This window comes from Phacochoerus africanus, chromosome 2, assembly GCF_016906955.1.
Source record: "Phacochoerus africanus isolate WHEZ1 chromosome 2, ROS_Pafr_v1, whole genome shotgun sequence".
In the NCBI taxonomy this organism is placed as follows: domain Eukaryota; kingdom Metazoa; phylum Chordata; class Mammalia; order Artiodactyla; family Suidae; genus Phacochoerus; species Phacochoerus africanus.
The window spans coordinates 175389228-175414378 of NC_062545.1; the positions used below are offsets into that span (position 1 = coordinate 175389228).

Below are 25151 nucleotides of genomic sequence, written 5' to 3' on the forward strand. Positions count from 1 at the left end.
TTGGGACCAATCCCTGAAAAATATGATATCCTTGAGTGAGCTTCTGCCATATTGACCAGAGCAACACCAGATTTTAAAAGTATTATAGAAATGTTTTACCATTTTATCATAAAACCAATCTCATTTTATATTAGTTTCTCTCTTACTTAAACTATCAGCAACCTACCCTCCTTGAAACATTTTAAATTTTGGCTTCCAAAAGTCCAAATTCTTGACTTCCTGCATTGGTATCTTCTATTCTGTCCTTTCCACTTTCCAATTCATATAGGTAACTATTTCTTAGGGAACCTCTTATCTGTGTTTACTTCCTAGGGTACCTCATCCAGTTTCATGTCTTTTAATGCTACAGAAGAACTCCTAGTAAAAGATTAATATACTCAACAGACAGAATGGGTTATAGAATATAAAACAAAAATATCCACATATGATATTTTTGACAAAACTCTAGGTAAGGAATCCTCATCAACCCCTAAACATAGATATAGGTTGTGCAGGATGAATAACTTTTCAGTAGAAGTGATAGAAGAAAAGCATAATACTAAAAGATTTAACAAATCTTATAAGGAAGATATTGCCAACAAATATTACACCCTTAATGAGAGGTCGTTTGCTGAGTAGCAACAAGGTGAGCAAATCTGAGAATACTGATAAAATTCAACATCCTCACAGCCTTCAAGTTGTTGGAAAGTGCAAACAGAACTAATTCCTTTCCCATTTATAGAAATTTACCACAAACTCTGTAGGGAACAGAAGTGGTGGGCACAAATGCTGGGCATCCCAGATATAGAGAAGGAAGATGATGGAAGAGAGGTTCAGAGGATGTCAAATTCACAATGTAGTATAGAAACAAAATGCATTCTTTGTAAACAATAGAACCACTTGAAAGGTTTGTAGGGTTCTAGAAGATAGAAAAAGTTATAAAGGAAGTAACTCTGAACTGAATTATCCGGAAAATCTCTATTGTGACTTCCCAAAGACACTTTTTTCTTTTTCAATACCTCATGGTAAAAGTACGAAGGGAGAAATTTGGGTATTATTTATTCAACTGGGAAAGCTAATCAGCTCTATCATTTTGCTGTACTTGGAAACTTCCTTCTAATAACCTAGGAAAACCCAACTCATTTAAAAATGAAAAATCAGTAAGAAGGATTACTGATGCACCTATACATACTGTAACATAAAAGTGAAAATTAACCGAGTAATAGTATAAAAGTTGATTTTAAGACAAACTAGAAAAATGTTGAAGAAAAGCAAAAATAATTTTAGATACTTATATCAAGTGATTTATAAGGGAAAGAAAATCAATTCTTAATAGCAACATTTTATTCCAAAACAGAAAGGAGTGACATTTTTAGGATATCTGGTTTTCCTATCAAGCATCTTTCAAAAATAATTGGAACAAACAGACAATAAAAATGCAAAGCCTCAGGGAATACTGGTCTTATATATACTTTCTTAGAATAATATATCAATAATGAAATTTGAAATGATTTATTATATGTTCTGAAAGTGAGCATTTAACGTTTTTAAAAATCTAGGAATGAATGATGGCAATGGATGCAATTATATCAGAGATGTTTATATGTATATCAGATAGTTGTTGGAATAAATAAAAAGTAAAATGGGCTGCCATACAGGAATGAAAAACATTATTTAAAATCAGATATTTAGAAAGAGATAAGATAGAAGATATTTCTATGTAAATCGTTGTCTGTTGAGCCAACATATAGTATCTTATACAAAAAGGGAGAATGTGTATTTATAAGATATTAACATAAAAGCAATTACTAGCTCAAAAAATACTGAGTACCAAAAGTATAGAGAAATAAACATATGTAGTATTATATAATTATATAACATGTAAACAAATATTTAACAGGTGAGATAGTCTATATTTTTTGATATGGCAAAATATTTGACCTTGTTCTGCCGTTGCATGTGTGTTATAATACAATTGCATATAATTATACATTATTAATTCCACATTAACCTCTTGATTTCATCAGCTCTCATTCTTCCCATTTCTCATTGAACTCCAGTCACATGGGTCTGTGCTTAACTACAAGTGTTTCCATTGTGTCTATTATGTAAGAGGTAAAAAAATAAAAAGAAGGAGATGTAAAACGCAGCTTTAAAGAGAAATTTAAAAAGCACATCTTGAAGGGAATAGTCTCTTTTTTTTTTTGCATTGGTTAGGGTAGCATAAGGCAAAAAGAACTATTCTAGTTCTAATTAACTCAGATTTACCCATATATAGTTTCTATATTACTGCCATAGTCAAATGCCTTCAAAATTAATCTTATTTTGTCACATCTTTACTTAAAATTGCCTAAGTAATGAAGTCTAAACAATAATAGTATGTGATGCAAGTCTCCAATAACTGAACCCACCCTCATCTAATACCCATGTTTCCAAAGAATTATGCCATCTTCTTACCTGTCATACAATCTGTATTCCAAAGGCACCGACTTCTGATTTCAATAAAACTCTTCCTGCTCTTAAACCATTCTATGTATTTTCCCCCTTTTGTTCCATCTGTCTTGGATCTATTTCCTGTTTTATTGATTAGCTCTAACTTTCTCTTTTCAAACACAGCTTATTCATCACCTTTGGCTTCTATACACATGGCTAACAAACTACTTCAAGTCATTAAATAAATTGAAGTCAATGAGTTCAAATATCAATATTCATTTCTAAACCTCAAATTCATGGAGAAGAAGGCCTTGGTGTCTTATCTCTCTTTTAGGTGCACTGAAGAGTGCTTGGGACATAGTTTGTGCAGTAAATATTGGTTGAATGAAAAAAAAAAGGAATGAATAAAGGTTGGAAGAATGTTACAGAAGTTCATATATGCTAGTTTCATTACAATGATCAAAGATAATTTTTGCTGAGTTAGCATGTGAACTGAATCATGGAGGTGGAGGGCAATTCAAGGAAAATAAACAAATTGCCAAAAATATTAGGAAGTGATATCAGAAAATATTAAGTTCACTTGTGTTTTTTGGGTTATTATTACTAAGGACAAATTAGAGACACAAACAAACAAACAAACAAAAACACAGAGCCTACAACTAAACCCTGAAAGGGCACAAAAATATTCAGAAGAACAGAAAGTTAAATATAAGGTCAATTAGACATTATTTATTTTCTGAGAAATCATACAAATTGGAAAACATCTTTAAAATTATTCTGAGGAGACATTAATAAAATAAATGTAAGATGAATCTGCTCTAATTTCATAAAGCAATGATATATTGCATAATCCATTTTTAGAATGACTAATCTAACAGTAAATTTAAGCTAAATGGTTTTTTAAAAAAAGCAATATTATCTCATTTTAATTTCCACTCATTCTTCAATCACCATAAAACAAAATATGGTTTATTTGTGAGGTTTGTAAAATAGGAAATGTTCATTTTTTCAGGCTAAATTAAAATATCATTAAATATTTTCCAAAAATGTATAAATTATGCTTATATAGCATAAAAAGTGTGATCCTTCTTAGTAAATACAATTCTTTTTTTAGGGCCACATCTGCAGCATATGGAAATTCCCAGACAGGGGGTTAAATTGGAGCTGCAGCTGCCAGCCTATGCCACAGCCACAGCAATGCCAGATCATAGCTGCATCTGTGACCTACACCACAGCTCATGGCAATGCCTTAACCCACTAAACAAGGCCAGGGATTGAACCCGCATCCTCATGGATCCTATTCAGGTTCATTAATTGTTGAGCCACGAAGGGAACTCCCAACAAACACAATTCTTGTTGCCATGAAGATGATGGGTATTGGATGAGAGAAACAGTCATTGAAAGTTATGTTTTATCTTTTCATGTATTGTAAAGATATGTAGAAATCATAACTTCATCATCTTCATGAGCACAAGGATTGTGTCTATTTACTTTGGCTTTTTCAGTGTTTGCTTCAATGATTGCACACTGAATGCACTGATACAATGAAGAAGAAATAAGAATAAATAGCATCTATTATTTATTTCATTCCACAGAGTATACATTGCATGAATTACCAGTTATAATTTTTTGCAACAGTTGGTGCTGTACTAGTATCTTCTCTTTCACAGAAGAAACTCAAGTTAAAAGGTGAAGAACTAAACAAAGGAAACTCTTCTAAAACCACATCACTGGTAAGCAGCTAACCCAGAGTTTGAATCCAGACAGGCCAGTTCCCAAATCTGATTCAGTAATTACCACAGGAAATCATTTTTCTAGAAGTGGAAAACAGGTCATTAAAAGCACAATTGCATTTCAAAATTTGTGGTCTACGTTTATTTATCTTACACAGGTTTTATACACAGTTGTCTCCCTGATAAAATCAGTATATGTCAGTCAAATTTGATTTTAAATTGTTTCAGCATTTATTTAGCAATAATTAAATTTGACTTTATGTTTAATGTGACCTACCTATATGCATTACATGTTGAGAAAGAAATTCTCACTGGGTCTTTTATGTTTTATATATGTTGTAAGCAAAGCACTGTCTGTCTTTTCATTCACATTTTTTAAAAGGGCATTTTTAATAGCAAACAGGATTGAAGGGATACTTATTCCTTATTAGAAGAGATCTGAAGTCTCTAAACTTTCCTGTATTACAATCTACCCCACCTATGCAGTTATCATCTGACTCTTTGAGTCTCCCTGTAGGAAGTGGAACATAGGAAACTAACACAAATAAGGCTGATTCTCTGGCTACTTTAGCAGTAATCTGTACATCTTTGATTCAAGAATCTCAATATATACATAATTGCGGTAAATTAACTCATTAGCTTGTAGATATTGTAAAATCTTATACTAATTAAAGTTCCTAACATATATTATGATTTTTTTACTACATATCATAAATGACTTATTTTTAAGAGAGAAAGATGCGTATTTATCTAATATTTTAAAATATTTTAGAGACCTAAGATTTGAATGATTAGAAGAGTCAGTGAAAATTCATCAAAGATATACATGGATTTTTCAAATAGTTCAAATGCTTAAATAATCTATTCCTGATAATCTTTACTATATATTTGGCTGGTATGAAATAGTTTAAAAACCAGATTTTCACAGCAGAGCAAATCTGTCTCCCAGAGAATTTTGGCACTGTCTAGAGACATTTTCAGTATACATTGCTTGAATTATATAAGTTCATTGCTTCTTGAAATTGTGAATGGTGGGGCTGCTACTGGCATTTAGTAGAGAGAGATCAGGGATGCTGTGAAACACCGACAGTGCATGGGAGAGCCTCCTCTGATAAAAAATTACTTGGTCCCAGATATCAATTTTATATATATATATATAATATATATATATTTGCCTCTGTAATTGACGGCTATAGTTCTAGTCTCTCAATAATAAGAGTTAATCTGCATACAAAATCACAAAAATATAAATCTCATATCTATCATGTGTCTATATAACAATTATTCATGAAAATCAAACCAAAACATAAACAGGTATAAAAAAATCATTTGGAAATCAAAGTGTCAATCTTTGAACACCTTTTACAATGTACTTATACATAAATATTTCAGAGAAATACAGTCAAACCTAATTTTTTCAAACTTTTTTTTCTAATGATTGCTGATCATAGCTAGCCAGAAATGTATATATAAAGAAGAAAAAAATCATGTGGATGGAGGTGAGTGGGTATGAACATTAAATAAAAATCATTCTATATTTGATTTCCTAAATCTACCCTGTTACTATAGCAATAGTTGTCCTATGTATCTATTTGGTTTTATAGCAATCTGAAAAGGAATTTCTGACACAATATAATTTGTATACATTACTTTTCACAATTAAAAGAATGTGTTTAAATATTATCTTCTTGTTAGAACAAGCTCCAAACATCTATGGCTTTACAAATTACAGTTATAAAATTATAGGTGTGACCAACTTCTGTGTGTATATATATGTATGTGTGTATACATATGCAAACATTCACTCATATATAACCATATAAATACATACTATATACATTCATTTATATACTCATATTAATCATTGATAGTAATAATAATCAATCAGTACAACTGAACTTCTACGTCACAGTATCAAGTGAAATCTATCAGAATTGATCTAATTGGTATAGTATTATCTGGTTCACAAATATGGACTAAAAGTTTCATCATTTACATCATCCAGTGTTAGTAGGATCCATCTACACAGAAATTAGAAATGTTATTTTTCAGGAGAAATTAATGTTGATTCAAAGGCATCAAAAATAAACTAAAAATATATAACAGATGGTTTTACTACTTGGTTAGATAGTAACTGAATTTGATAGACCAGTGTGTCATTACAAATATTTGTAAATAAATTGAGTATAGTTTTGTAAATTGAATTGATACTTCCGCAAGTCCAAGAAAAAAAAATGGATTAACTATTATTTTCACAGTTCAGGGATTTCATCCACGTTTAACTCATTTAGACAAAAATTTCATCCTGAATCAAAATTTTAGCCTTCCTTTTATTCACTGTATTAACTGTTGAATATATTTTAAATCAAAATTTTAAACACAATACCTTCTTCACTACCAAACACCAATTTAAAATAATTTATTTTCAAAATTTTAGGTTATCTATATAAAGATCTACATACATTTCTGTCAAGTCGTTTTTAATATGAAGTCCAAAGTACTTTCTACTATGTGAATGTATTTGTGTGTGTGTGTGTGTATGTGTGTGTGCGGTTGTGCAGGTTCTGTTGTATAAAATGTAGTTGAATAGTTACCTGAAAGGAATGATGAGAGAGAGAGAAAATGGAGGCAGCAGCACAGGTTGGGAGAACTGATAGTCGAGAGGGTAGTGGGACTGACAGTGGCCCTGAATGTGAGTACCCTCTGGGTTCCTCTGCTTAGTTCATGATTAACCTCTCTATCCAAAATGTTATTCTGTTTCTTATCCAACATGTATTCCTTCAGAGGGAGGAGTATCAAAGAAAAGGGGGAACAGCCCTTTAAAGTACAAAAGCCTTCCTGGGTCCCCCAGTTCTTATTTGTAGGAAAAAAGTTTCAGCCACTTAGACCTTCCCTGAGTTGTAAAGGGCAGATTCAAACCCCTACTAATTAGGAGAGTGGGGAAATGCAGAAAGAAACATTAGTGCAGGGTGAGGCCTGGTCCTGGTTCCTCCTTGGGGATGTGGGTTACAATTTGACACCTATCTCTAATTCTTCAGCAGGAATAAGACCCCCACCCAGGTGGAGGATGGTAACTGTAGGATAAGCTCAAGCACTTGGACCTCAGACTAGTTGGAACCAGAAGGCTGATGACTGAGATTCATGGAATATCACCCTATGACCTCACCACGAACCAACCAGAGAAAGAAAACACATCCTGTGGACTTCCCCATAAATTTTGCCTATAAAAACTCTTCTGTCAAAACCACTGGGGAGTTCCAGTCTTTAGAGAAGGAGCTGTCCCTTTCTCCTCGCTTGGCTCTACAATAAACCTCTCTCCTCTCCAAACTCCGATATTTTGGTTTGTTCGGCCTTACTGTGTATCAGGCAAATGGATTTGGTTTTGACAATAGTGTCAGTGCTGTGGGTTGGGCAGTAGCCACAACATCTGGTTAGACAAGTGGAAGACTGATGATAAGCCTGTAAAAATTGACAAATGGATGTATCAGCTGTGAAAAATTATTTAGATGATTCTGCCAAAAAGTACAAGTATTTAATATCATATTGCAAAATGATCACCACAGTGTCTTGGTGTCACTGATGGTCACTTACCTCATCATCTGTGCCATCTCTTGCTTCTTTGCCATAGTAGCTTTGATATGGGGTTATATACACTCCTTCCCAGAGTCCAAACCTGTTTTGGCTTTGCACATCATACCCTATTTTGTGATTATGTAGATCCTGACCATTTATACCATCTAAGGAGAAGAGCATCTTTCTCCTGACCAACAGGAAAGATCCTACAGGGATGGATCCTGATGATATTGGCAACTACCGTCCAGTCTCAAAAGGTTCAATAACAGATTCACTCTAAAGCTGACCTTCATCATGGAAGATCAGGGCAGGAATGGGAAGTCGAGTTCCCCAAGTCCATTGCTAAGATTTTTGACCACAGCAGACCCCTAGATAAAATGATGCATAAAAGCCTGAAACATCCAGGTTCAATGTCAGTCTCACCACAGGAAAAAAAAAAAAAAAAGAAAGAAAAAAAAAAGAAAAAGCCAGCTCTAGAAGTAGCCATCTATCTGCTGACTCATGCTGAATTAAGGGATGTGGAAGAAAGAGAGAACTTAAAATGGATAAAGTAAGAAATGTTTAAAATGTCCCTGTTCTCTCCTGAAATTTTGGTCCATTCTGGACAAATAGGATTTTCTAGCTTGATATGAGAGGTTGTAGCTCTGACATCCAGCTATAGCCTCTTTGGTCTGCTTATTGTGTTGTTCTGATTTGCTTTCCTGGAAAAGCATTTTTTGCTAAAAGCGGTACAGACTTCCTCCTTCATACCTTGCATTATTTTGTATCATATAGCTTTGTGTAATAAAGCTTTTAAAGACTTAATTTTTAAAACTGTTAACCTGCTCCTGATGTTACTGTGTTAATTCCTGCTTCAACAGCTGTTCTCTTTAATTCAGGATACGATTTTTTGTGTATGTCAGCTTTCCTTCACACACCATTTTTGTGGGTGTTTATATATCTGACGTGGGAAAAAAGAAAAACAGCTTTTCAATTTAAAATAAAGTTTCTACACTTACATGTTGTGCTTTAACCTATTAAATAAGCCAATGGCATTTTAAGTTTTATCTTGTCTGTTTTTATTAATATATCCTTGATTTGTTTGCACCATTTATTAGCTGCTGCTTTCTAATTTTTTTCAATAAAAGAAAAAAATAATGAGAGAAAAGTCAAGAATTAGGAATTAAAATAGCATTTAAATAGTGTTTAAATCTATAATAGAGTCAAAAATATTCTACCTGGTTGTTGTACTTAGGAAAAAATTCATCATTATTTTTTTTCTTAAATGAGATGTAATTGCCATATAACATTGTATTAAAATCAGGGAAGGGAGGGGATGCAGAGATAATGGAGGAATAGTTAAGAAACTAGTGCAGCCTGAGGGCAGGCTCTCAATTTCTCCTCAAGGTATATACATAACAATATATTTGAGTTCTTCTGCAGAAAGAAAACCCCTAACAAATGAAAGATGTTATGAATCATTCTTCATTCCAGAAAGAAGTAGGACCACCAGAACCAGTCCAAGGACCACTAAACAGCAGTTTTGAAAAAGAATGAAAGCTTGTATCTACCCTGATGCTTAAATGTGGCCCTCTTTTCTATTCCCAAACTGTAAAACTACCTTCTATTCTCTCCCAAGTTGGGCATGGTCTTTAGGGTATTAGCCTGCTTGGCCTCCTTTGCCTGGCAAAGCGATAAAGCTATTTTTCTCTCCTTTGCCCAAAACTCTCTCTTTTGATACTGGAGTTTCTATTTGGTACTGGAGGACAGAGACTGATTTTTAGCAATAAAAGTAATTTGGTAAACTTCACATTGGTAGTTAGTGAAAATGACACCATCCAGCTGTTCTAATGTCATTATGTCTTTATACATCTTAAGACAGTTCTACTCTATGGGACCAGGCATATCCCTCATCTGAGTGTTCTTGGTGTCCTCCTTTCCCTATTGACATAAGTAAAAGTATCACACTTTTTATTTCTCAACAGGTGATGTTTGATAATCATCAGGATACTCTGAAAGTTTGGCTTTTTATCTCTCTTGGGAAATTTCCAGTATCAAAGGGTGGTCACATCTGTATTGCTCTATGCAAGCAGTTACTCTGATAGGGAGAGTGTAGGATAGTTACACATGTAATTGTTGAAGTCCCAGTAGCCAGACCATAGATTGAGAGGGAAACCTAGGGAATTTGGGGAGACCATCGTAAGTTAATAATCACTCAAGAAAGCTATCAGAATGTAGTGGAACGAACAGACTTGTTTAACTATAAAACCATAAATAAAAGCATGAGATAGGCCTCCGGTCATTAAGTGAAAGATAAAATGAGGCCTGCCTTTAAGTTCAGTAAGAAAATGATCTTTAAGATCAAGGACAGGAATTTAAGGGAAAGATGACATTCCAAAGTAGGAGACCCTCATTATATAGAAACCTGAGATGATTCAACATATTTTAGCCTATGTTATACCCTCCTGCTGATTTGAATAAGTACCATGACAGTCCTAGTTGGGCCTCATAGGGTCAAATTCTCTCTTACCCAATATGAAAGAGGAGCTAATGATATGTAAACCTGACATCTCTCTAAAAATGAGGAAGAAGGTGGTCTTTTCCCCCTCCCCACTTTCCTTGATTTTTAAAAATGTAGCCTGCCTAATCCTCAGGGCAAAGCTTCTTTGCCTACTCGCTTGTATCCCTCACAAGCATCCTATCTTAATAAATCTATTTCTTGCCTATTATTTTGTTTCTTGCTAAATTCCTTCTGTGCTGAGACAGAAAGAACCTGAACCTCAGTAAGTCCAGACACCAAATGACTGATTCTAAATAAAAAAACATAGGTTCAAGTCCCAACCTGGGTTTAGGCTGGGTTCCAGTTAGACATGTTTTCAGTTTCAGATCTGCCTCCAAATTACACAGTTGAAACTTTTCAGAAGCATGAACGTGTTAGATTGTACCCTGGTGAAATGTGAGTTTTCTACTAAAGAGTAAAAATATATAAAAAAATGATCAATCAGCCAAATATAAAAGTCTACTCACCACATAGCCATTACTAAATAATTCTTAGAAGATTTCACTGTCTTCCTAGTACCTCATATTTTTCCACGATCAAAACTATTTCTCCTCTATTTCAAGTGGTCACCCACACCCAGCACATAGAAAAATACACTTATTGCTAAACTCACTGCATTTAATGAATGTCTTTCTTTTCCAATATATCAGGCTGCATCCCAGCTTAATAATTATAATTATGCCTTTTAATCATCCCCAATTAGTCTGAGGAAGAAGCACTCACTGCATTACTTTCATTTAAGGCCCTTTCTTTTAAGGTGATTATTCAAGCTATTGATAAGCAATCCTGAATACAACTTTCTTTTTCCTTTACTAATGTCCCAGTTAGGGGGACTGTTGCCTGCTGACAGAATTCCAGAGATTCTCCCTGAGCAATCTTCTGACAAACTTCTGGCCATGCTACCATAAGTATTCATAGTGGCTGATGCTGATTTTTTTACTTTTTTATTTTTTATGGTTCTTTCTCATAGCTGTACTGATGCTTCTGAGGAAATTAAATAGATTTTATGGAATATAAAGTTGTTTCAAAAAATAAAATCTTTGGTTATATAATACGTTAATTTGCCAGTATATTTGAAACTACGCATTTTAATTCTGTTTTTATTTATGTATTTCTATCTATATAAATTTAAAACAAAAACATTTTAAAAAGTTAGAGTTGACAATTTTATAAATATTTCCTTTTCCAGAATATCTCAGGCATCTTTTCCTTAAAAACTTCTGTAATTGAATAAGTTGTATCTATTAGAAGCTTCTAAACTTACATTTTTCCTCTTATTATCCATTATTATTCTTTTAATTTTTTAGTTATATCAAAAAGTATATGAAATTTAACTCAATAGAAAAAAAATGTGTCTGGTGGATACCATATTTTAGGCCACAGCAATGTAAAATATTAGTTTAAACTGTGCGGTTTTTTTTTTACATTTATCCAAGTAATTACAAATAAATATTTTTTCTGAACCACATTTTCTGCCATGGAGCAAGTAAAACACTATATTTTAATATATGATAGGTTGGTAAAAAAAAAGCATTTCAATTGCAAATATGATAGAACACTTTTATATAATTGTGTTGATCATAGATAGCATTTAAAGGCATATACAAAAATATATTTCTTTATGAATTTGTTTTAATAGAATCTTTATAACAATGGATTGTATAATAATTGGATGTGGTACATGTTTTTTCTTACATTATAAAGTTGTTAACATGGTGAGGACCTCATAATCTATAAATAGTGATGAAGAGGGTACACAGATGCATATGCCTCCTAAAGTAGCATACATGAGCATTAGGTGCTGACTGAAACAAGAGTATGTTACGTCTGAGCCTACATCATGACCTGTAAAATGGGAATGTGATATCTATGTTTCAGGACTGCTTTGAAAAATACAGGTTCTGCACAAATGTTGACTCTTCTTTTTATTGCAGTGACTATGTACTATTTTAGGAAACAATACTCTCTGTATACTTATGGATAGCACCACATTTTAATTTTGCAACATGAATTTAGGCATTCCATTTAGCAAACAATGTGATTATTAGAGTCTCAGCTTTTCTTCAGATGGAATATGTTGTAATGGTGTTTTGATTTCTCCATATCCCAATTTTAGTCATCTGTCTTATCTGTTTTTCACTCACTTTAGTATTACCATTTAAATAGCTCAACTTGGGGAGTCTTTTTTTGTTTTTGTTTTTCAGCCAGGGATTGAATCCAAGCTGAAGCTGCTACCTACTTCACAGCTGCAGCAACACTGGATCCTTAACCCACTGCCCTGGGTCAGGGATCAAACCTGTACCTCCATAGAAACAAGCTGAATCATGAGCCTACTGTGTCACAGCAGGAACTCCAAGGAAGTCTTTTGTTTTAAAAACAGTCAACATGTAAGAAATTAAAAAAAAAAATCAGGTATCCTTTTATTTGAATATACAATTTTGACTAAAATGATTTTTAAGATTATCCTGAAATGGAATTGCTAAATTAACTTGCCGTAAATAAGGTACAAAGCACCCAATCTGCTATGAATATAATCAATTCCATTCATTCATTGCTATTTTCCACATGTAATCATAGTTGACTCAAGGGGACAATGATCCTAACCTCTGAATTTCTTTAAAAATATTCTCTAACTACCATTTCCCTTCAGATAAATACAAATACAGGAGTTTCTGCTGTGGTCCAGTGGGTTAAGAATCAGGCTGCAGTGGCTTGGGTCACTGAAGTGGCTTGGGTTCAATCCCCAGACAGAAGCAGAGGGCTAAAGGATCTGGCAGTTGCCACAGCTATGGTGCAGGCTGCAGGTGAGGCTCAGATTCACTCCCTGGCCTGGGAACTTCCATATGCTATGGATGCAGCCATAACAATAAAAAATAAAATAAAATACAAAAAATAAAAATACAAATATAAAGAAATGATGTGCACATACAAAAACTACATTCTGCAAGTATAGGCCTCAAAGCAATCACTCAAGAAAAATCAAGGTTAGGAAAAGAACAAAGTTCTCACAGAATCAAAATTTCTATTTTTATGCATAAAGGAAGACAGTGCAAAACTTAATTCCATCCTGAGATGTTTGCATCCATGAACATCATTTCTACTTCTCACCTTATGCTCTTTTTTAAATGTTTACACTTGCATGTGCCTTCTCACTTTCTCTTCCCTCACCTTGAAGCCTTTCAATTTAAAAACATAGACCATTCCTATTCTTCAAGTCATCCAATATATGCAGAAGGAAGTGTTGCTTTGGGATTCCTGCTAAAATTCTCATTCTTATCTAACATTAGAGGTCTTAGTCAGGAGAATATAGGTATTTACATTTGCAAGGATGTAAATTCTCAAGGTGAGTTATGAATACTAATCAATGAAGATGAAATAAATTATATTCCAAAGCTTGCTTAATGAAGAGGGGCATGTCAGAGAGCTTCTTTATGTTGTCAGATACAAGCTTATTTGCCCAACCCACAATAATGCCAAATAGATAAAATGTCAGAGTTTGGGACACGGAAAGGTTTACCGCAAGGGTCCAGCAAGAACAGGGGCTCGAGGTCAAAAGACCAGACTTCTTGATGGCTTTTAGGCAAAAGTTTTTAAAGACAGAAGTGATAGGAAAGAGGGCCATAGGATGCATTACTTATGGACTTTATTCTGATTGGTTAGTTGTGTGTTTTTTGTGGAATCTTGGTCTTCTGGTTTCAGCTAGGGTGGGATCTGTGTGTTTGTTGTCAGAATGTGGTTACTATCCTCAGCCTAGATGAGGGTCTTAGTTTTTGTACAACTCAAAGATCTGCATCAGATGGTCATCTATATCTCTTCAGGAGGAACTAGGGGTCCTGTAAGTCTATTTTCTTAATCATTAACTGTTAAACCTGCTCTTTGGAACTCAGGGAAGGACTAGGAAACTGAAGCCTTCTTCCTACAAAGAAGAAACAGGGGACACAGAAAGTCTTTTGTACCTGGGAGGGCCCCACAGGTTTTGCCTCAGTTTCAGTCCCCTGCTTCTCAATCTTGAGGGGAATAGATGTTACACAAGAGGCAATAAGGCTTTGGATAGAGGGGTTAATTATAAGCTTATCAAGGGAATTCAGTTTTACTTACATAGTAGTCCATTAAGTAAGCAGCTCTTTTCAAAACATTGTTTTCTCTCTGTGGCAACAATGTAATGGTATACTGAATAAGGAATAGTCCCTCTGTTAGGATTTTGCCTTGTCCTCTAAGCACAATGGCATCGCATTATTTTGCCATTGAACATTAGACTCTTTTCTGCTCTGTCTGGTCTATGCCACAAAGAAACTTCAATAATTGCTGTCCTTTTAGTTTCCTGAGGAAAGAGTGGAGGCTCAGATTCCAGATTTTCCTCTGAGTGGGAGCCTTGTAGGAGATGTCATTTCTTTCCTCAGTAACAGTCTTATTTTTGGCATAATGGCAGAAACAGGAAGAGAAGGCTTAGCATCATTTGTGTCCTTTTTGAAATCACTAATTCTGATTTCTAAAACCAATGTGTACAAAGACCCAGTCTAAGTCTTCTCTCATCTAATCAACTTAAAAACCTAGTTTCTAATTTTTTAGTTTATCTAGAAATATATAATGAAATAAGAGCACATTATTTACATTATTTTAACAAATTTAGTAGTTCTATGTCTAACAAGCTTTATAACAGTCTAAAATATTTATCAAATAGGAAACAGATAAATATACCTTTAAAATTATTATTTATTTTCTTTCAACTTAGCATTGGCCAATGTTATTCATTTCTTTCCTATTTTCTATTTGTTGTTTAGTCCTCCTGTTTGTGTGATATGCCATAACAGATCTATGTGGTAACATGTTTGAATTTTCAAATCTAAAACTCTATCAATATAAATGTAAAGATTCATTATCATATTCAGAAAATATACATAACTGCTTCTTTTTACTGTCTTATATAGAATGACGTTCAGATATAATTACAGGAAGTACTACCATACTCATATTCATTAATAATGAAACTCAAAATCTAGAGCATGTTTCTCAAGGAGGACAGTATTTATTTCTCACAAAGATGCATTTTGGATATGCATGGGGGTATTTTAAGTTGTCATAATGTTTCTATAAAAATTATAGGCAGGTGTTATTGATGCTACATATTTTAAAAATTATGTGTTGGTGTAATGCAATGAAGAGTTGTATGTCTTCCCTACATTTTGAAAGTCCCATAGAGAATCATGAGGTCAGATGTGTTTGCAAGTGTCTAATTTTATCCTCTGATTGCATTTTACACAAAAAGCTAACACAGTTTGCACTGTTTCAATATATACTAATATTTTCCCCAATAATACAATGATAGATAAATGCAGGCAAGGCTGGTTTTCTCTGGAATTTTGACCAAAGTTATTAATCATTTCAGAAAATAGTATGAATCATGGTGACATGATTTTTTAAGTATTTGGTGACCCATAAACATAGCTGCATTAACTGGCATTTGTCACTTTGGTATTCAAAGATAATATATACACACACACTTAGCCCTTACATGAAATATCAAATATAAAGACAAAGATAATGAGTATTTTCTAACTCCTAGTAAGCACAACTGAGAATTTTACGACTATTTCACTTTGTATACTCATCTTTATAAATGATTATTAGATAGATGGAAGGGACTTTCACTTTCTTAACTTTACTCTAATTTCCTGTTATTCTACCCTCTGCTTGGTGGAAAATCTCATAAAAACTCATTCATTGCTTCTCATAAAGCTGAGAAGCTTTGGTCATTAGGAGAATGGAACATTAGTTACTAATGTCATACTTCTGCTAACCTCAATTGCCTTTTCAGAACATAACTTGTATGTCATGAGTTTCTATGCTTAATGTCCTCCGTCCATTACTGACAAGAAGGAAGACATCTTCTCCTATATATGTATAACCTTATTTCCAATATTTATCCTTATTAAATACCTACAAACTGGATGTTTCTTTAATCAGAAATATACATTTAAATACTGAAAATAATATGTTTCTTTTATTTATAAAATTTGTAAGACCCTTATAATACTGTAAAATTTTTAGATTATATAGAATGTCAGAATTCAAAGCAAAAGTCTGGCTACTGCTTTAAATAATTAATTGCTCTTACTACTAAAGTTAACTTCTGCATACTATTGTGCTATTGGGAGTTGCTAAAGAAAGATAATTCTAACATACTTTATTATTAGTTTATTCAGTAATTATTAATTATATATTGTTAAAAAACAGCATCAATACTTTTGTGATGTGAGATAAACAATACATTTTCTATTATAATAAATATCTTTATGGTTGATCATTAAGTTTGTATTTTAAAATGGAATATGATTCTGTCAAACCAAAGTGATTATAACTTTGCAATTACTATTTAACAGGTTTCAATATTAGATTTTCTAATTTATTTATATTTTATATTTTTATATAAAATTTTATATACTGTTTAATATATTCCAATTTTATATTTTGTAATTCATTTGTACTTTCTACTATTTTTCTCCTGGACCTTTGGCCATCAATTGATTATGAGACTTATATGAACTATATTTTTCCAAGGAATATCAGAAATTGTCAATTTTAACATTTTTCCCCTGATATTTGTCATGCAAATATATTTGGATTTCATGGTTTATCAGAATGGGTTTAAACTAGAAATAGAATGCAATGATATATATGAGGCTATGTATGCATTAAATTAAATCAGGCTTTGGGTTTTGTAATCTTAATAACATCTTTTAAAAGTTGTATTTCTTGATTAAATAATCACTCAATAACTGCAGTGAATAAACTACTTAAGCTTTTTACTTAAATGAAAAGATCTATATAATTAAGAAATACAGGTGTTATTTTGGATTTGGAACAATGGAGATTTCTTCAAATGCGTTTAAGACTAGCAAGACTGAGTTTTGCAAAATATGCAAACTGTAACATATAAGGATGTTATCAAACATTTTGAAAACTTTCAATGGCTATGTTCCTTCAAAAGTAATTATTTTAATGGTTAAAAAAATTAAAAATAATAATATTTTGTAACAGTTAAACATTTTAAGAAATTTACATTTCAGTGTCCATATAGTTTCATTGGAGCACAGCCATGCATTCTTTCATACATTTGCTTTAGCTTGCTTTCATGCTACAGATTTGAGTAAATGCAATAGAGGTAGTACAGCTAGCAAAGTCTAACATGGTACTATCCAGAACTTTACAGAACAACATTTTCTGTTCCCTGAAAGAAAAAGAAAAAAATCTCAAGTACGAAAAAAAAAGGTGGTCCAAAAAAAAAAAAAAAGACTAGATATTTTTCCAAAGTAGATATACAAATGGCCAACGAATAAAGAAAAGACAGACAACATCACTGTCAGTGAAATGAAAATCACAACTACAATGAGATATCGTCTCACACTCGTTAAAACTATTTATTATCAAAAAGTCAGCAGATAATAAATGCTGGTCAAAATGTGGAAAAAAGGTAAGCCTTGGGCACTATTGGTGGGAATGCAGACTGGTGCAGTCACCACGGAAAACAGTATATTGGTTCCTCAATATTAATTTCTTCTTTAGAAAATTGTCTATTCAGGTCCTTTGCTGATTTTTAATTGAGTGTTTTGCTTGCTGCTATTGAGTTTTATGAATTCTTTATAGGTCTTAAATATTAATCCCTTATTTAATATATGCTTTTAAAATATTTTCTCTCATTTTGTAGGTTACTTTTTAATTTGCTGATGGTCTCTTTGCTATTCAGAACCTTTTTTAGCAGTGATGCAGTCCCAGTTGTTGACTTTGCTTTTGTTGCATTTGCTTTTGGTATCAAATGTCAACAAATAATACCAAGACCAATGTCAATTACCTTACATACTATATTTTCTTCTAAGTTTTATGGTTTCAGTCTTACTTACATTCACATTTTTAATCCACTTAAGTAGATTTTTGTGTATAGTATAAGGGCTTAGTTTCATCTTTTAATTTTTTGTTTGTTTGTTTTTTTAGGGCTGCACTCATGGGATATGGAGGTTCCCAGGCTAGGGGTTGAATTGGAGCTACAGCTGCTGGCCTACACCATAGCCACAGCAATACCAGATCTGATCGGCATCTGTGACCTGCACCACAGCTCATGGCAATGCCAGATCCTTAACCCATTGAATGAGGCCAGGGATCAAACTTGCAAACTCATGGTTCCTAGTCAGATTCATTCCCACTGCGTCATCACAGGAATTCCCTCATTTTTTTTAATGTCACTATCTAGTTATATTAACATAATTTATTGAAAAGAGTATCCAGTTCCCATTGTATATTTTTGACTCCTTTGTTTTGTCCAGAAGTAATTCATCATATAAATGTGGGTTTATTTATGGGGTCTCTCTTCTGTTCCATTGATATATTTGTCCACTTTTATGCCAATACTACACCAATTTGATTAGTATAGCCTTGTAATATAGTTTTAAATCAGGAAGTGAAATGACTCTAGCTTTGTTAATCTTTCCCAAGATACATTTGACCTTGGGTTTTTAGGATTTCACACAAATTTTATAATCTTTTCTATTTCTGTGAAAAATGTCATTGAGTTTTTAATAAGGATTTCATTGAATCTGTAGATCGCTTTGGGCATTATGGACACTTTAACAATATTAATTCCTTCAGTTCATGAGCATAGAATATTGTGCTACTTGTCTGAGTTTTCTTCAAAATTTTTCATTAATGGTGTATAATTTTCAGTGTAAAGATCTTTAACTTTGTTGGTTAAATTTTTTCCTCAGCATTTTATTGGTTTTAAAGGTACTGTAATGGGACTATTACTTAATTTCTTTTTCTGATAGTTTATTGCTGCTGTATATAAACACAATTGATTTTTGTCTATTGATTTTGTATCCTGAAACTTTACTGAATTTTTTATTAATTCCAATAATTTTTGATGGAATCTTAGAGTATGTACAATATCTCATAATCAGCAATAGAGACATTTTCCTTTCTTCCTCTCTTTTTATTGTTTATCTCACCTAACTGCTCTGGGCATCTTTGTCTTCTTCCTGATCTTAGAAGAAAAGCTTCCAGCTTTTCACCACTGAGTCTGATGTTAGCTGTGGATTTATCACATATGGACTTTATTACATTGAAGTATATTTTATCTATAATTTCTGACAGTTTTTACTGTGAAAAATATGTTAATTTTGCCAACTGTTTTTTCTTCCTCTGTGGAGAAGGTCATATGATTTTCATGTTTTTATGTTTCATTCTATTAATGTGGCATATCACATTTTTTATTTTTTTGGGTGACTCATCCTTGCATTACAGAAATAAATGCCACTTTATCACAGTTTATGATTCTTTAATTTATTGATGAATTTGGTTTGCTACATTTTATCAGGTATTTTTCCATCTATATTAATCAGGGATTAATTTTAATTTCTTGTGGCATTTTTATCTCATTTTGGTATCAGGGTAATGTGTACCTTGTAAAATGAATTTATAAGTGTTCCCTCTTTAATTTTTTTGCAAGAGTTGAAGAATTGGCATTAATTTTTCTATAACTGTTTGCTAGAATCACCAGTGATGTAGCATGGCACTGGGCTCTTCTTTATTTCAAGGTTTTTATTACTGATTCAATCTCCTTAGTAGTAATTGGTCTTTGCATATTTCTGTTTCTTCCTGATTCAGCCTTAATAAGTTATGTGTTTCTAGGATTTTACCTCTTATAGGTTTTTAAGTTTGTTGGCATATAATTTTTGATCCTTAATATTTCTCTGTTACCAGTTGTAATGTCTCCTCTTTCATTTTGACTTATTTCTTTGAGTTTTCTTCCCTTTTTTTCAGTCTTAGATTAAGACTAATTAGAAGCAAGATGCTCAGCAGCAGTTAGCAAATAATGCAATATATTTTTATATAGTCCTACCAATATAGTCTCTGTTTATGCATTAATTCAATTCCTCATCATAGGTAAATGTTGTACTCTTTAATGTATAAGTTTCATTTGTCACAGTCATAATTACCATCTTTAATCTTAAAATTATTTAAGTTCTGTTTGAAATTTTATTCAGCAGTTTTTCAAAACTATAAAGGTAATATGTAATTTAACTTGTAGACTTGATTATAGCTAGTATTTCAGTCTTACTGTCAATAATGTGTTAATATTTACCTCCTCCTTCAGTTACACCCATAGGATGTTACATTGATTAAATTAGGTATTATATTCAAAATGCTATAATTTATTCTACTCATTGTTTTAATTGTAGCAATATGAAAATTGATAAATTATTGGCCATACACTGATCTCATCCAGGATCTGACTCAAGTGACTTTTTATGTGATTCTGGTGCAACAAAAATGAGCTTTTTTTTGTCATGAAATGACATTGAATTTTTTTTCTATTGTTACTAATTTCAGTCCATTACATAATCTGTATTTCCCCAACCTGTTATATCCTTTTTTTCTTTATGTGTCTCTGAGCATGTTGGTTTTATCCATCATACAATTAATTCTGAAATTACAGAAATTGTCATATAAATTACTATCTAAATGTATAGAGATTTGTATAGCAATCTATCCAAGTAATTATTTATTCTGTTCATTCATTTAGTTGAAATATATGCACCTTTATTTGAAGCTAGATCCTGTAAGGATTTTTTGGTTGGAGATCTTTAAGAAAGTTCAGCTAAATCATGACATGACCAAAACATTTTTTTACAGCAGGTTAGAATTGTGCTTGATATATCCAGTATAAGTGTTTTTGGCCGACTGATTAATATTATAAAGAATGAGTCAGTGTTTAGCTGGTCTATAGTGTTAATGAAAATTCTAAACATTATTTGTATTATTAGGAAATAATGGAAATTGGGAAAATTGTTCTGCAGGTTTTATAATCTTGAAATATCTTAAGACATACATTTGATGGTTAAGGTATTTTTTTGTCTAGAAATAATAAGTTGGGCTAGTTGCCCATGGAAAACCTTTCATCTCTATTTCCAGGCAAATAATCTTGAAAATTGATCTCTAGGGATGCAGTGGTGAGTTAGATAGAAAATAAAAGAATGTTGATATCACTATTGCTTGTAGTAGAAATGTCACAAAGCAGCTACAACTCTGCTATATGACCTAACCTTTCTATGTACTGGCTATTTATTTCTTTAATTCTTTAACGATAGACTTTCACACTTTTTTTTAGTTTAAATTTGAAATGTCTTCTAGACATTTATCTTCATTGTGACCTCCTGTGTAAGGTTCAGGAATTTTGCTACTCAGATACTTAATAGAATCTCTTAAACTCTTTAAAATACAGTACATATAAATACAGTTGTTTTAAACATGATATCATTTTCATTTAAAAACATTTCTTTTTATAAGCTATGCATTATGCAATGAAAAATATAATTTATTGAATTGATAATGTTTGGAATGAGTTATATGCAGTGTTAGTCATGTTAGGTGTTTGCGTAGAATAAAAAGCTAACAAAAATTTAGCATAAATCATGTATATTTTTGAAAAAATGAAAACATTTATCACTTGTCATTTGACCAAAATTTAAACAGAATCCACATTAGAAAAAAATCTCGAAGTCTATGTTCTTTCTATACAATCTCATATTGTAATTCTTTTTCCCAGCATCACTAAATATAGCTTTTATCTCTGCTCTCTGATTCTCGTGTTTCTAGTTCATTTAACCTGACTAAAACATACTCTTCTGCAAGTTGAAGCAAGTAGACATTCTGATTTGAATCATTTTACTCTTAATTTTTAAATAAAAGGACTTATGCCTTGCTAAAATAATTTTGGGCATCGATGAGGAACAAGTTTTTTTTTTTTTTTCTAAGACCAACTAGTAATAGACTTAAAATTGCACTAGATTTAAAGCAGACTAGGTTTGCTTTTTTTTTTCTTTTAAGAGTGGCACTAAAAACAAAATGTAATAAGCTTAATTATCTCAATTTTGAATGTCCTTCTGAGTTAAAAGCTATATGTACTAAGACACAGATGGTGGAGACAAAATATTTTGTATCCTTAATCACTGACTTCTTCTAATACTAACCATTATTCCTTAGACTTAAAGTTGTTTTGAGAATTACTGAAGCATATCACTATGCCTGTTATTTCCACCACTGGGCTATAAAGTTTGCTAGAAAGAAATGTAATCTTAGTCAACACTTCATTTTCAAATATAATTATAGCTATTTTTCTCTTTCCATTATGTGAAGTCATAACCCATTTTCTTCTTCAAATCCATGAGGTTCAAATTTGAAAATTATATTGTGATAAATTATAAGAAAATTAATGTTATCTGATTTAGAATAAAGCATTTCTACTTTATAGGATTTGTCATTTTTTTTATGAGTTGGTAAAGTGGTAAGTACCTGAAAATTAAAACATCTATAATCTCTAATTCTATTTTTCTTATTATTTCAAAAGAAAAACTCTATATTATTTTTCATTGTAACACATGAGACAGTTGCTACAGCATAAAATTAAGGCTGGTTTTCTACTATGACTAAAAATAGCTAGTGGGAATGTAATTCACAAAAATAAAACACAAATCTTATTTTGCCTTTAAAATTTCTAAATACAGCAGATGTTGCTTCAGCCTATATATAAAATAATTAAACATTTCCATAAATAAACTCAATCAAAATAAAACTGCAGAGACACTTTCTAGCAACATAATTTAGATAATTTAATAAGTTAGGGCAATGTTATTAAGAACTAAAAAAAAAAAATGTTTTCTTAGACAATAAAAGAGGTTTACCATGTTGAAAGTGGTATAAACTAAGAGGAGCAAAGTAGTTTTGATAATTACAAGTAAGTTACATAATTAAAAATATGTGATATAAGCTATAAAATAATACATTTATTTCCAAATTATATCACTACCTATATAAGTCAATATGTATAAGATAAAAGTAAAAACTTGTAAACATATAAATGTTTACATTTCAAGTCAATGAGTTACTAAATCTTCTAAAAGACAATTTTTAAGAAAAAAATGAAATGTTAATGTTTTACAAATTTTAAATGAAAGAAAATTTGTCTAAACCTAGGTTTGATAGTAAATTTTCTGTCTTAGATAAAAAATTAAGTATAATTATCGTATATGAATTACGTGAGGAAAAATTATTTTGTCTAAATGACTAATGTATTTGGTTTGCCTTTTGATATAATTTCTTCACATGTGACTCCTCTCATTAATGGTTTTGTTCGTCTATTTGTTTCTTCCTGATGTCAGAAGAAATTTAAATATGAACGTCCTACTTCTGATATTTTTATGTATATGAAAAGAATATGTAGGTTGATAAAATATATACACATATACACATAATGACTGTATTTCTAACAGATAGGACTGTTCATATATATTCATTTATATGCACATATTTATGTATATGCACTCAGGTTCCTCCCAGTCAAGACAACCGTCTGTATTTGAGTCCATTCATAGTTTCTTGATTCTAGGTTTAGGGGAAGTTGCAGTCCTCTTTTAGAAGTCAACATTTCTAATTAAGATCTTTATCCCACACATTCTATCTTTCTGAAAACAAAATATGTTATTGTTTTCTTCATTTTAAAATTCTAAGATGTCTTAAGTATATATAGTTGCCCAATTTGGTATTAGTAAAAATGATTTCAACTTAGTGTTATACAATCCATAAAAACAGTTTCCTATTTCAAAATATTCTCAATTGATTTAATGTATACCTTCCTATTTTATATTCATTTAAATTCATTAAATTATTTTCCACCTGATATCATTTTATTTTTTATCTGAGTCAGCAGAGGAAAATAAAAGCATTTTTATAATTTTAAGATAATTGGAATACAAATTGAAAATTACTATTGCTTCCAGAGCAGTATTTCCTGTATGTTGAAGATTTTCTTCCGGCATTTCTCACATATAACCATCATGGTTTCTAGGAATTCTATGTCACGTAACATTATCTTTTCATTGCTCACTCATTGGGCAGTGCATTCTCTACAGAGTTGGTTTAATACCAGCCAGACTACTTACAGGTGAAATAAAAACAGGCACTGCATCCTGGATCTGATCTCTCCTATTCTGGCATCACTTAAGCTTTTCTCTAGAGACTGAAGCTGCTGTTACCTATGGCTTTGTATGTCTATACTGAGCTTCAGAATACTCTTTCTCTCGCTGGTTCCAGAAGACTAGAATCTTGGGCTTAGAGGGAACTTCTGCTCTCTAGAGAATCCTAGTAAGTATGAAGAAAACACAAGGACTTCTAGGGTTGCCTTTTTAAGTAATAGTGGAACACCGAATTGAAAGATGTTCTTAGGGTGCACTTTAAACACCAAATGGATTAAAGATGGCTTAAGAATGCCAGTGAAGCCTGGGGAAGCCAGGTTCACATTGATGAACAAGTTAATCATAAACTTCCTGATTTGGAAAATGCTGTTTTGGTTCTGGGAGATGAAGTCCAAAATTTAAGATTAGGAAGTCAGCTAAAATGTGATTGGAATGTTACTTCTTATTTTGTTACTCCCTATGAGTACAATTCTAGTGAAATATCATGGGAAGAAATTAAGAGGCATTTGCGAGGTCATTCGGATGAATGGACTCTGGATATAAAGAAACTGCAGACTAGAGTCCTGAGTATTCAAAAGGCCTCTCTACAAAATACAAAATCCCCTATGTTTATCAAAGGGGATAGCCAGGTGGATGGGAAGGATATAAATTAGGAGTTTGGAATTTTCATAAACACACCACTTTATATAAAATAGATAAACAACAATAACCTACCATACAGCATAGGGACTTATACTTAATATCTTATAATAGCCAAAATTATATACACAAACACAAATATATAAATCTTTGCTGTACACCTGAAACTAACACAATATTGTAAATGAACTATACTTCAATTAAAAGAATGTTTAAAAATTGCTATTGTCCTAT

At 32.0% G+C, this 25151-nt stretch overlaps 1 pseudogene; it reads left to right on the plus strand.

Moving 5' to 3' along the window:
- Positions 1-595: 595 nt before the first annotated feature.
- On the plus strand, positions 596-24931 carry LOC125120789 (signal peptidase complex subunit 2-like; annotated as a pseudogene).
- The last annotated feature ends 220 nt before the right edge of the window (positions 24932-25151 follow it).